The following is a 15267-nucleotide window of genomic DNA, read 5'->3' on the forward strand; positions in this document are numbered from 1 at the left end:
CACAAGATCCCACTAGTCCTTTCTATATTCATCCTAGTGAAAATTCAACATTTGTTCTTACTGGCAGTAGCTATCACTCTTAGTGTCGATCCTTTTCTGTGGCCATCATCTCCAAAAACAAACATGGCTTTCTCACTAGTTCTATTCCTTCTGCTCTAACTGATGATTCTCTGTTTTCAATATGGGAGCATTGTAATAATTTGGTGTTGTCTTGGCTATTTCATTCCCCATCTCTCTCTCTCTATTACCCAAAGTGTTGTTTATTTTTCTACTTCCTCTTCTATATGGACTGACTTTGAAGAGCATTTTTCCCAAAATGATCTTCTTCGTATTGCAGAATTAGAAGAAGAAATTTATGCTCTTAGACAAGGAAATCAGCAAGTAATAGAATTTTATACCTCTTTGAAGACATTGTAGGAAAAGCTTGATAACTCACATCTTCTTCTCGTCTGTAATTGCCCAGCCAAAACATATCACTCACAAGATTTCATCATTCGATTTTTTAAAAGTCTTAATGAGCGTTTTTCTGTAGTTCGGTCACAAGTTCTTCTTCTTGATCCTCTTCCGCTCGTCACTAGGGTCTTCGCTCTTGTTGTTCAACACGAACGTCAACTTCTAAACGCATCTGGAATTTTGGACGATCAACGAACCATTGCTGCTGTTGTAGAAGCTCGTCGTCCTCCTCTTGGCCGTGGTTGTGGGTATGCCTCTTCAAACCCAAGACACGGCAGCGGTAGTTCCTCGAAAATTTGCTCTTATTGTGGTCAAGGGGGGCACACCATGGATGTTTGTTGCAACAAACATGGCTACCCTCCTGGCCACCCATGACACCCAAGGAGACCACAATTCCTTGACCGTGCCTTTACCTCCGTTAATGCCGTCGTTGTGCCGATACCGCCTCTTGGTTCTCCCACGCTGCCAGTTCCCTATCATGTCCTAGTTCATGAAGAAAGGGCTCCTCATCAGAGAACGCACACAGAGCATGCTTTGAGTCTCACTCCAGCCCAACACAACATCCTTCTAGCATTTCTAAAAAAGGTTGAATCTCAATCCTCAGACAACAAGGATAAAAGCCTCTCACCCTCCAACCAAATTGGACTTTTTCCTAACCCAACTTTGGGTACCCATTATTTGCGCTCATTCCATACTTATTCTATTTTAAATAATTTTACTACACAAAATAAATTTACAGACACTTGGATCATTGATTCTGGTGTCACGGATCATATTACCTATAATTTATCTCGGTTCATATCTTTTTCTAAAATTAATCCAGTTACTGTTCATATGCCTAATGGTTCTAAAGTTACTTCTTTTTATAAAGGTGTTGTTAAATTTTCAACTTCATTAACTCTTCATGATGTTCTTTACCTACCCCACTTTCATTTTAATATTATTTCTATTTCAAAAATAACTCCAATGATCAATTGCCAACTCACTTTTTCAAATTCTTCTTGTTTCTTACAGGACAACAATTCGAAGATGATTGGTTTGGGTAGCATGAAAGAAGGTTTGTATGTCCTTGAAACCTCCATCACAACAAATAATCCATTTCCTACTCATACAATAAACACCACTCATTCAACACCCATTACATCTTTCAATTTATGGTATTTTTGTTTAGGACATCTCTCTGGACAAAGATTAAAATTTTTACATAGAAAATTTTCCTTTATTTCTATGTCCCATCATGAGCCTTGTGATGTTTGCCATTTTTCCAAGCAAAAGAAGCTTTCATTCTCTCCAAGTTTTAATAAAGCTAATGTAGTTTTTGAATTATTGCATTTTGATATATGGGGGCTGTTTCGACAAAATTCAATCCATAATCATAAATATTTTTTTAACTATTATTGATGATTTTAGCTGTTTCACTTGGGTAGTTTTATTGCAATAAAAAAGCGAAGTACAAGATCATGTCAAGAATTTTATTGCATTGGTTGAAACACAATTTAACTCCAAAGTTAAGTATATACGTTTCGACAATGGATTGGAATTTCTTTTACATGATTTCTTTTCTTCAAAGGGCAAAATTCATCAATGTAGTTGTGTTGAAACACCCGAACAAAATGGAAAAGTGGAACGTAAGCACTAACATATTTTAAATGTGGCTCGTGCTCTCATATTCCAATCTAATTTACCTCTATCATTTTGGTCCTACGCTATCAATCATGCAGTTTATCTAATTAACCGAGTCCCTTCTTCTATAAATAATTTTAAAATTCCTTTTGAAATTTTATTTAATAAACCTCCTAACTACAATAATATAATGTTTTTGGTTGTTTATGCTATGTATCTACTCTCATGACTAATCATTCTAAATTTGATCCAAGAGCAAAGAAAGCTGTTTTTCTTGGTTTTAAAAATGGAACTAAAGGATACATTGTTTACACTTTGAAAAACAAAAAGTTTGAAATTTCCAGAAACATTGTTTTCTATGAAATGGTAATGCCTTTTGCCATTAGTACTAAATCACCTTTAAACATACCAAACCCACACATGTCCAAAACAAAACAATTCCATGAAACACCAACCAAAAAACCCATTTCCCTTCCCATTGGGCCTGAACCATTACCCATTGACCCACCTATAATTCATCATCAACCTAATACACCTCAGTTCATCTCTTCCCCTCCTTCACAGTCCTTAACCACGTCTCCTGCTTCCCAATCAGACATAATCTCTCCTACACCGTCCTCAACCATTCATCCTACCATCCGTCACAGCCTTCGTCAAAGACATCCCCCAAACCGTCTCGCTGACTACATTTGCGGCTCTTTTCTCACTACTCCAACTCCACCATCTTCAACTTATAGGTATCCTATTTCTTATGTTCTGTCTCTGACCTCTCTTTTCCCTTTTCATCAAAAATTCATTTTATCCTTACATTCTGAAATTGAGCCAAAGTCTTTTCAAGATGCCAATAAATATTCTCATTGGCGCAGTGCTATGAAAGCTGAACTTGTTGCTCGGGATTTGAACCAAACTTGGTCCGTTATGGATTGTCCTCCTAGTGTAAAACCCATTGGCTATAGATGGGTGTATCGGATCAAGCATCGCTATGATGGTTCTGTGGAATGCTATATAAGGCTTGTCTCGTAGCAAAAGGATTCACTCAAACAGAAGGGGTGGATTTCTTAGAGACTTTTTCTCTTGTAGTGAAACTAGCTACCGTTTGACTTGTATTAGCTCTGACTTCCATGAAGAAGTGGCGTATCCATCAACTAGATGTTAACAATGCTTTTTTGCACAGAGATTTATCTGAAGATGTATACATGACCTTGCTTCCTAGAATCAGTTCTAGTCATCCAAATCAGTGTGTAAACTGCTAAAATCACTATATCGTTTGCGACAATCAAGTCGTATGTGGTATGAAAATTATCCAAACTTTTAATTTCTTGTAGGTACCACCAGATTCTCTCTTATTACAGTTTTTTTGTCAAATTTATTGGTACTGAAGTTTCTGTCTTATTGGTGTATGTTGATGATATTGTTCTCATTGGAAATTCTATTTTTGAGATGGCTACCATTAAATCTATTTTGAATCAGCATTTCAAAATCAAAGATTTGGGTATTCTTAAATATTTTTTGGATATTGAAGTTGCTCATTCAGCTCAAGGAATTTCTTTATCTCAGAAAGTACTGAAGTTGCTCATTCTGGTTTGTTGGGTGCTAAATCAGTATCTGTTCCCATGGACAATTCTACAAAGTTGCATAAGGATAGTAGCCCTTTACTTCTTGATCCTTTAATTTATCGTCGTCTTGTTGGCCGCCTCCTGTACCTTACTTCTACCCGGCCTGACATTACATACGCTACGCAATAGCTTAGCTAATTCATGGCTTCTCCTACAGAATCCCATTTTCCTGCAGCAAATCAGGTTTTGAGATACTTGAAGTCTAATCCAGGCAGAGGTCTTTTCTTTTCCCGTGACTCTTCTCTTCATATATATGGATTCATTGATTTTGACTAGGCAGGTTGTCTAGATACTCGTCGTTCTTTAACTGATTATTGCTTTTTTTTTTTGGGAAAGTCTTTGATCTCTTGGAAAACAAAGAAGCAATCCACTATTGCCAGGTCTTTAACAGAAGCAGAATATAGAGCTCTTACAAACACCACCTATGAGCTCCAATGGTTGATCAATATGCTGCATTTTCTTCAAATTTTAACTGGTCGCACTCCTATTCTTTTCTGCGATAATCAAAGCACTTTACACATTGCAGCAAATCCTATTTTTCATGAGCAAACTAAACACTTAGAAGTTGATTGTGATGTGGTCCGTCAAAAGGCTCAAGTTAGAATGATGAAACTTCTTACTGTCTCTTCTTCAGGATAATTGGCTGACATCTTTACTAAGCCATCGTCTTCTCATCCCTTTCATATTAATCTCTTAAAACTCTAAGTTCTTGATATTTTTCATTCTCCAGCTTGTGGGGCGTATTAGAAAAAAATAATTAGTTGTGTTAGAGTAATGATAAGTAGTTGAGAGTTAGTAGTTGGTAGCTAAATATTTATGAGGTTAGTTTGAAATATCCTTATAAATAGCATGACTCTATCATGTAAACAACAACTTTAATATATATCTTCTATTTTCTTATTTCTATTTTCTTGTTATTGATAGACTGATTGATAATGGTCAAATTTGAGTATTCTTCTTTAAAAAGAATTACTTTAAAAAGCAATGGTTCATTTTCACTTTTTAAGATTTTATTTTCCTTCTAAAAATACTCAAATTTGGTTTTCAGGTCTCTATTTTCATAAGTTTAAAATTTTTGAGCTGTCTTTAACTTAAGACATGATTTGGATAATTTCTGAGAATTTTACAAAAGATTTTTGTAAATAATTTTTAGTTCAAAAAAGGAAAGACCAGGTTCAAAAGTTGTTATTTCCTGGTATGACTCATAGTCAGACATAAAACACGTGTTAACAACATTGACAAAATTACCATCGTTCTCAGATTATCCATCTAAGTAATTTGGAGTGGCAGCCACTGTGTTTTTCTTGAAGATCATCTGGATTTTCTTATGAGTCTTAACCAACTTAGGATACACATAGGATTCTGCGACGGATTACCTTTTCAAAAAACCACTTGGTTATTGGCAAATTTTTTCGACGATAATTTTGACGTTAAGATATATCGTTCCCCGCACTATTACTGTTGGATTATTCCCTCGATAAATCCGACGATAATGTCAACTTTTTAAAAAAAAATTGAAATAAATAGTCAATTTTAATTTTTTATTTAACAATTCCACTACGTTGCCAATAGGGATCCTGCCAATTTCTATCAACTTTCATTGGGGTGGACCCCAAATCCCACTTAATTCAAAAAGCCACATCCCAAATTAACCTAGGTTAATCCTAATGTCACTAGTTTACTACTCTAACCCTAATTTACCCTTTACCCATATGTTCTTACCATTGAATCACTCCCCCAACACCCATTTCCACTTTCAGTGCCGCATAGCCATCCGCCTTGCCGTCTTCGCCGGTCGCCGCCGTCAACGGGAGTTAACGCCGCTAGAACACCAAACAGCGCCACTTACGAGTACGTTCCCACAGTCGCCCAAGCATCACTGTTGCTACTGTATGTCGCCATCAGAAGTGCTTTGAAGATGCATCCAGTCGTCCGGTCTTCAACCCGATGCCGCATCCTAGCTCCGCCTCAACACACGTCGCGACTGAACTCTTCTGGCCTCATAAAGTCACTAGCAACCCCGCAACTATTTGGCCTCTGCATCCCTGATAAACTCCAATTTGGTGATTTATCTTGTGTTGAATTTGGTGGGTTTTATCAACTTATCTCAAATTTATTCAATGAAATAGTATGGTTTTATAATTCTCCCTAATTTGTGCTTGAGAGTGAAAACATGCTTTTTAAGCCTTAAAATTGTTAATCTTAATTCACTTTAATTCCATTCGATGCCTTGATATATTTGTTGAGTGATCTCCGGGTTTATAAGACAAGGATTGGATGGAAGAAGTGAAGAAAAAGCATGCAAAGTGGAGAATTCATGAAGAAATGAGGATTTGCTGAACTCAAGGTCACGCGCACGCGTCAACCACTCGCACGCGTGATGCTGGTCACATGACCTCATTAAAGTGAATACGCTGGGGCAATATCTAAGCCTTCCAGGCCCAAATCCAACTCATTTCTGAAGCTATTAGAGGCTGAATTCAAGATGGATCAAGGGGGGAGCAACTAGGGTAGCTTATGATCATAACTTTAGGTAGTTTTCTAAAGAGAGAAGCTCCCTCTTTTCTCTAGAATTAGGGTAGAATTAGGTCAAACTCTCTTAGATCTAGGCTTAATTTCTTATTTTCAATTAGTTTCTCTTGCAATTTCTTGTTATTACATCTTTGTTCTCTTAGTTTCTCTTATTAATTTCTCATTTTGGTTACTTTTATGTTCATGCACTATTCTTGGATTTGGATTCTCTTCAATGCAATTTGATGTTTTATGTTTCTTTGATGTTTAATTGAGTTGTTATTGTTATTTTCTTGCACTTGGTAGTTGTAGAATTCATTATTCCTTACCATTTTATCATGTTTTTCTTTTATGCCTTCCAAGTGTTTGACAAAATACTTGGTTAGGATTTAGAGTAGCTTTTTGAGCATTCTTGGCTTGGAAAGAGAAATTAGGTGCTCTTGAGTCATTAATACCCAACTTATATTGGTGATCTAGAGTTGTTAGTTAATTAGGACTTTTGGATTGAGATTAACTAGACTTATTTAACTTTCTCCTGATGTTAGAGATGACTAAATAGGTTTAACTCTTGATAATTAATGTGTTATGATTAATGACTAGGATAAAAAACCTTGATTCTCAATCCTTGCCATGAATGCCTCTTTTTAGTAATTGTTATCTTTAGTTGTTTTGCTTTAATTTCTTGCCTTTTTAATTTCTTGTTTTATCAACCCTACCTTGTGAAACTCATAACCAATAATTGAGCACTCGATTGTAATTCTTAGGGAGAATGACCCGAGACTAATACTCTCGGTTATTTTTATTTAGTTGAACTTGTGACCACAAAAAATTAAACTTTGATTGAAGGTTGTTTGTAGGTTTGGAACTATACTATCAACAAAATTATTTTGTGAAAATTCCTAACCGACATCTATCCTCTTTTAATCCCCCACCCAGCACCGCCCCCTATCTTACGTCCGAGCCCACCTCGCAGCGTGTCTTTCCTCCGGAACCGGCGCAGCAGTAAGAGGTAAGTGTGTCTTCAAGATTTACACTAGTTGTTGGTACTGGGTTTCATTTGTGAGAATTACATTGGGGTTGAGATTGATTTAGCATGGTTCTGAGTTTGTTGTATATTTTAGAAAATGAAAAATGGTGAATTAAGAGCTTTTTTGTTGACATAGTTTCCTGCACTAAGATGGTTTCTTATGCTCTTATCAATTATTTGACAAAAATGATGTTATCAGGATTCTTATGCTGTTATCAATTACTTAAGTGCTCTTATGTTGAAATGGTTTCTTTTTGACGCATTTTGACTGTGTTAAGTAATTTGGAACATAGTTGTGGTCCCCTTCTATACAATATTGTTGCCATTCTCAACCTATTTATTGCCTTTTCTCCATCTTTTGGTTTTAATATTCTTTTGAATAATTTAGTAATATATTTAGTTTAGTATATATGTCTCACAACCCCATCAACAATTTAATTTGTGGAGCCTATCGCTGTTAAATTATTCACCATCCATGAAAAAATAACAAATTAAAACAGTGATGATGAGCCTTACTACGATTCCTTTTGATATGTTACATTTTTCTCTTCTATATCTAGCTATGTATAGCCTATCTTTCATGCATTAACATGCCACTGTGAGCCTCGTCACTTTAATTTAGGAAACTTTACCTCAGATGTGTCTTCACAACCTTTTTTAAAATTACAACTTAACTTGAACTGTAGGCATATCTCAGTTATTTATTTGTTTAGTTTACTTTCTACCATTATTTAGCATTTTTTATCAATAAGCTAGATCTAGATATAATAAATACAGGTTTGAAGTCTGAACAATTTGCATAGGTTATTGTGTCTTGTGCTAAATTTTATTATGACACATGTCGAACGGATTTTTACTAGTAAAGAATTTCACAAATATATTCTCGTTGCTAGTAGTTTCTAAACCAACAAAGAATCCTTTCGTACAAAAAATTGTTTGTCACTAAAGCAAACCCAATAAAAATAAACCGAAGTATTTAAACCTCGGGTCGTCTCTCAAGGAATTATAGGGAGGTGTAGTTATTATTGGTTATGAGATTGTATCTTTTTGGGTTTTTGGAAAGGTTGAATAAGGAATATAAATTGCAAGAAAGTAAATCAATAACTAAGAAAAGCTCTTGGCAAGTTATGAGAACTAGACGTCCTATCCTAGTTGTTCATACCCTGGGTCGAGCTACCCGGCCTGGGATGATTGGCGATAAAGCGACCGACCTCTTCAGGTCAGACTGCCCGACCTCTTCTAAAGAGCTCGGCCAAATTGACAAGAAAGCCCAATAAAGGGCTCAAATAGAGGAACACGACCCAAATCCAAAGGCAACCCCAGCCTATAGAGATAAAGGCGATTCCCTTGAAGATAAGCTGACTTCATCCAAAACAGGATAAGATAAGATAAGATAACTAACTTATCTTATCAGAAAGGTCAGCCCACACTACTATAAATACACTGGAGCACCCAAGTATAACTCATACTCTGATTCTACTAAAAACCTGTCTAATACCCATGCTAACTTAAGCATCGGAGTCTCTTGCAGGTACCCCCCACCCTCTGGTGACCCAGGATCAGCAGTGCAGCCAGTCCAACAAGTCGGACACGACAGCTCCGACCGCTACCCACCAGCCGGACACGTCATCTCCGACCAGTACAGAAGATCTCGTCCGAGATCGACCTACAGTTTCAGGTAACCCTCGGAACATTGGGGCCGTTGCCGGGGAACCTGGAAGTCATCCCATCACCATGGCGGACAACCATAACAACGACCACGATTCAGGTTTGGAAGAGAGAACACCGCACAAGAACGCGGATGTCACGCTACAAGATACTCCGGAAACCAACAAAGACAAAGACTCACCAAATTCAGGGGCAATAGAAGCGCTCCTAGATCGCCTAGAACAACTGGAAAAAGAAACTCAACAACAATGGGAAATCGGAAGGGATCTACAAAGAGAGGTGCGACGACGTCGGGAGTTGGAAGAAAAGCTACAGTAATTAGAAGCTGATCTCAAATCAAAAGCCCCTCGGGCCAATCTCGAAGAAAATTCACGCAAAGAGCAAGACCCGTTCACCAGGGAAATCATGAAAACCAAAATTCCTAAAGACTTCAAACTCCCGGATATGACCCTGTATGATGGCACCACGGATCCCAACCACCACCTCAGTAACTTCAGAAGTAGAATGTACCTCACCGACGCCCCAGATGCTGTTCGCTGCAAAGCCTTTCCAACAACTCTCACAAAGACAGCCATTCGATGGTTCGACAACCTACCCCCAAAGTCCATCTCAAGCTTTGATGACCTAGCTAAAAAATTCCTAGCCAGATTCTCCATTCAGAAAGATAAAGCCAAGCATGCCCCCAGTTTACTAGGGATCAAACAAGGAGATCGGGAGAGCCTCCGCAACTATATGGAGAGATTCAACAAAACATGCATGGACATACAAAGTTTACCCACAGAGGCCGCCATCATGAGACTCATCAATGGCCTATGAGAAGGACCTTTCAGCCAATCTATATCAAAAAAGTACCCGACCTCCTTGGATGAAGTGCAGGAACGAGCAGAAAAATACATCAACATGGAAGAAAATGCTCGGTTAGGAGAGACCTCAAAATCAGGGGCCTCTTATCGAGATAGAGACAAGGAATCCAAGAGAAAAGAAGATCAACAAGGGGAGAAAACCAAAAAATACCATAATTACACTCCTCTCAGGGCATCCTTGGTCGAGATATACAAAGAAGTCTGCCATACAGAAAAAATCCCCCAGCACGGCCACTCAAAGGAAAAAAGGGAGGAGGAAACCGGAAGGAATATTGCGAATACCATCGAGTCCGAGGACACTCCACAAACGAATGTTTCGACTTAAAAAATATCATAGAAAAATTGGTGAGAGAAGGAAAGTTAGATCGATTCCTGGCCACCCGAGATGATGATCAAAGAAAGAGACGAAGGGATGAAGATACCGAACGAACAGAACGATCACCTCGGACACCAGAAAGACATGTCCACATGATACATGGCGGATTCACAGCAGGTGGGATCTCCAAATCCTCTCGCAAAAGATATCTCAAAGAAGTATATCATGTCGAAGGAAAGGAGGAAGCACTCAACATCCCGGCAATAACATTCACTAAAGAGGACGCATCCGGCATCATCGCAGGACACGACGATCCCATGGTCATCACCATCATATTAGCAAACGCCAACCTACACCGCACATTAATAGACCAAGGGAGTTCTGCCGACATCTTATTCAAAACAGCCTTCGATAAACTCGACTTAGAAGAAAAAGAACCTCAAGCATATCCAAACAGTCTGTTTGGACTAGGAGACACCCCGGTTCGACCACTAGGATACATACCACTACATACAACCTTCGGAAAAGGAAACCAATCCAGGACCCTCAAAATAGACTACATCGTGGTCGACGTAAGTTCAGCTTACAATGCTCTTATAGGTCGGACAACACTCAACCAACTCGGCACGATAGTCTCGACCCCACACTTATGTATGAAATTCCCAACACCAAAAGGGATAGCCACGATAAAAGCAGATCAAAAAATGGCACGTCGCTGTTACAACGAAAGCCTAAACCTCAGAGGCAAAGGAGAAGAGTTCCACACAATCGAGCTGGGCGGAGTTCAACGACGAGAAGAACTTCGCCCCCAGCCAGAGGGTGAGATAGAAAAGATTCAGATCGGGGACACCTCGAAAAAATAACTAATATCGGCACAATCCTAAAAGGAGATTCAAAGGAATTACTAATACAATTCTTGCGAGATAACGTCGATCTCTTCGCATGGAAAGCCGCAGATATGCCAGGCATAGACCCAAAGCTGATGTGTCATAAGTTGGCGGTCTATCCAGGATCTCGGCCGGTACAGGAGAGACGAAGAAAACTTGGGCCAGAGCGATCCCAGGCTGTGGAAGAACAAGTACAGGCACTACTGGAAGCAGGATTCATAAGAGAAATCAAATATCCACTATGGCTAGCCAACGTTGTCTTGGTGAAAAAATCAAATGGGAAGTGGCGAATGTGCACCGATTACACCGATCTCAACAAGGCTTGTCCAAAAGATCCTTACCCACTCCCAAATATCGACGCTCTGGTAGACGCTTCCTCCAGATATAAATATCTCTCGTTTATGGACGCATACTCAGGATACAACCAGATCCTCATGTATCCACCAGATCAAGAAAAGACCTTGTTCCTAACACCGAAAGCAAACTACTACTACATTGTGATGCCTTTCGGTCTCAAAAATGCAGGAGCTACTTATCAAAGGCTAATGAATAAAGTCTTCTCGGATCACATCGGAAAGATCATGGAAGTCTACGTGGACGACATGCTAATAAAAACACAAAATGAAGAGACATTATTGTCCGACCTGGCCCAAGTATTCGACACCATAAGGAAGCATGACATGCGACTCAATCCCGCGAAATGCACCTTTGCAGTAGAAGCAGGCTAATTCTTAGGTTTCATGCTCACACAAAGAGGAATTGAAGCAAATCCAAACAAATGTCAGGCCATAATCAACATGAAGAGCCCAACCTGTGTCAAAGAAGTACAGCAACTCAACGGGAGATTGGCCGCCCTATCCCGATTCTTAGTAGGAGCTACATCTCTCCCCTTCTATGCTACTTTAAGAAAGGGAAGGCAGTTCGAATGGACGACAGAATGTGAGCAAGCCTTCCAAGACTTTAAAAAGTTCTTAGGACAACCACCTATCCTCTCCCGACCACGAAAAGGAGAACCACTCATATTATGTCTCGCAGTAGGAAGCTGGGCAGTAGCGTCAGCACTAGTCAGAGAAGACGAAAACGGACAACAACCCGTCTACTTCATTAGTAAAGCACTACAGGGATCCGAGCTGAACTATCAGAAAATAGAAAAATTTGCATATACTCTCATTCTAACATCTAGACGACTCCGCCCTTACTTCCAGGCCCACAGCATCAAAGTTCGCACTAACCAGCCCTTGAAAGGAATATTGCAGAAAATAGATTTAGCAGGTAGAATTCTACAATGGGCAGTCGAGCTGTCAGAGTTCGACCTCCAATATGAAGCTCGGACGGCCATTAAGTCACAATATCTGTCCGACTTTATCGCAGAATTCAATGATGTCCTGGAAACCCTCACAGAGTGGAATCTCTATGTGGACAGTTCTTCAAATAAAATTGGAAGCGGCGCGGGAGTGATAATAGAGAACCCAAGTTGAGCTCTCCCTCAAGTTCGGGTTCCCGGCTTCAAATAACCAGGCAGAATATGAAGCACTGCTAGCTGGTTTGAAGCTGGCTGAAGAGGTTGGAGCTCGGAAACTCAACATCTACAGCGATTCGCAAGTTGTCACATCACAAATAACAGGGAGCTACCAAGCCAAAGATCCCACCATAAAAAGGTATTTGGATAAGACCAAGCAACAGCTCGGACAAATCGGGGAATATAAGATATACCACATACCCTGAGAATAAAATGCCCGAGCTGACGCACTCTCGAAACTAGCCAGCACCAAACCAGGGGGCAACAATAGAAGCCTCATCCAGGAAATGTTACAGAACCCGTCAATCTCGGAAGAGGAAAAAGTCCTAGCCATAACAAGCCAGGACCAAGGATGGATGACTCCCATAATCAACTACCTCAGAGCAGGAACACTCCCCACAGAAGAAAAGGAGGCAAAGAGGCTAAAAAGGGAGGCACAATACTACACCATTATAAACAACATCCTGTACAAAAGAAGAATCTCAGTACCATTACTGAGATGCGTACCGACCTCCCACACAAAGGAAGTGTTAGAAGAAGTACACGGCGGCATTTGTGGCAATCATCTCGGAGCACGAGCTCTCGCCAAAAAAGTACTCCGGGCGAGGTTTTATTGGCCAACTCTACAGAAAGAAGCTACAGAATTTGTAAAGACATGCCCACCATGTCAGAAACATGCCAACTTTCACATCGCCCCGCCAGAAGAGCTCATCAGCGTAACTTCGCATTGGCCGTTTGCAAGGTGGGGGCTCGACCTTCTTGGCCCCTTCCCCCAGGGGTCAAGACAAGTTAAATTTCTCATAGTAGGGGTAGACTATTTCACAAAGTGGATCGAGGCAGAGCCCCTAGCCAATGCCACCGCTCAAAGAAGCCGGAAATTCCTATATAGAAACATTATCACAAGGTTCGGGGTTCCATATTCAATAACCACAGACAATGGCACTCAATTCACAGATGCAGGCTTCAGAAAATTAGTAGCCGACTTAAATATAAAGCATTAGTACACCTCCGTGGAACATCCACAAGCCAATGGACAGGCCAAAGCTGCCAACAAAGTCATATTGGCCGGATTAAAACAGAGATTACAAGATGCAAAGGGAGCTTGGGCAGAAGAGCTTCCACAGGTCCTATGGGCATATCGAACGACGTCACACTCCACCACGAAGGAATCCCCCTTCCGGTTAGCATACGGAATAGAGGCAATGATTCCAGTAGAAATTGAGGAAGGATCGCCTAGATTAGTTCATTACAATGAGGGAGCAAACTCCTAACTTCAGAGGGAAGAGCTCAACCTACTACCTGAAATCCAAGAAAGAGCTCGGATCAGGGAAGAAGCTCTAAAGCGCCGAATGGCTTCCAGATATAATCAAAGGGTAGTACCGAGAAGTTTCGCAGAAAACGATCTCATCCTAATTCGACATGATATTGGAACAACTCGACCAGGAGAAGGAAAGCTGGCAGCAAACTGGAAGGGACCCTACCGAGTTGTAGAAGTACTTGGGAAGGGCTACTACAGACTGTCCGATCTCGATGGACGAGAGCTTCCCAGATCATGGCACGCTTGCAACCTAAGAAGGTTCTACAGTTAGGAAGGTAACAGATCTCATTATTGGATGCACTCTTTTTCCTGAAAAGGTTTTTTAATGAGGCACCAAGTTGAGACCCAGACACTATCCGACTTAAAAGGATGAAAAAATTCCCACATGTATATATTTGCACTTTTACTTTGAATAAAGTTTATTTAGATATTCTACAAAGAATTCAAGACGCATTAATCTGAAGAATTCATCGTCCGATTATAAAGCGACAGGTCGGCAGAAAGTGAAAAACAATTTCACTGCACGTCCACGATAAAGATAAACCGTCCGATAAAGGTGAAAACGCGATTCACCCAAAGGACGATCCAAAGATGCCAACCACTTTCTACAAATCGGCAAAGATGAACACAGAATAATGTAAGAAGTTATCGAAAGCAATTCAAAAAATAACCTGACGAGGTCTTACAGATAGCTAAAATAATAACTTAAAGACTGGCCGACGTCCAGAAGTCGGACCAAGTCAACCAAAGTTATAAGTAAACCCTGGAAAGAGGTCTGGCCAACCCTATTAAAGAGGATTACTTTAACTTAGAAGGGCTCGACCTAACAAAGTTAGCCCAAAATAAAAAGGTTATAAAAGTAATCCCTGAAAGAGACCTGACAAAGGTCCAAGAAAGAGGATTACAAAAATAACCTGGAAAGAGATCGACCTAACGAAGTCGGTCTCCTACAAAATACGAAAAGTTATAAAAGTAATCCCTGAAAGAGACCTGACAAAGGTCCAAAAAAGAGGATTACGAAGTAACTTAGAAGAAACCGACATAAAGAAGTCGGTCTCTGACGAATAGATTTTTGATGGTATAGAATTTCACAAATGAATTCTCGTTGCAAGTATAGTTTCTAAACCAATCACTAATCCTTTCATACAAAAAGTTGTTTGTCACTAGTACAAACCCCTAAAATTTATAAACCGAAGTATTCAAACCTCGGGTCGTTCTCCCTAGGAATTGTAATGAAGTGTCTTGTTATCGGTTGTGAGTTATATTTGGGGTTTTGATATGAAGCATGAAAGATAAATGGTAAGAAAGTAAACTAATGGCTAAAAAGGTCTTGGCAAGGGTTGGTGGTCAAAGATCTCTATCCTAATCACTAACCACAATATGAGAATTGGCAAGGATTAATCTCATTAAATCATCCTCTAACTAGTAGTAAAGGAAAGTCAAATGAGCTATATCAATCCTAGTCC

The sequence above is a fragment of the Arachis hypogaea genome, chromosome 13, assembly GCF_003086295.3.
Source record: "Arachis hypogaea cultivar Tifrunner chromosome 13, arahy.Tifrunner.gnm2.J5K5, whole genome shotgun sequence".
NCBI classification, from domain to species: domain Eukaryota; kingdom Viridiplantae; phylum Streptophyta; class Magnoliopsida; order Fabales; family Fabaceae; genus Arachis; species Arachis hypogaea.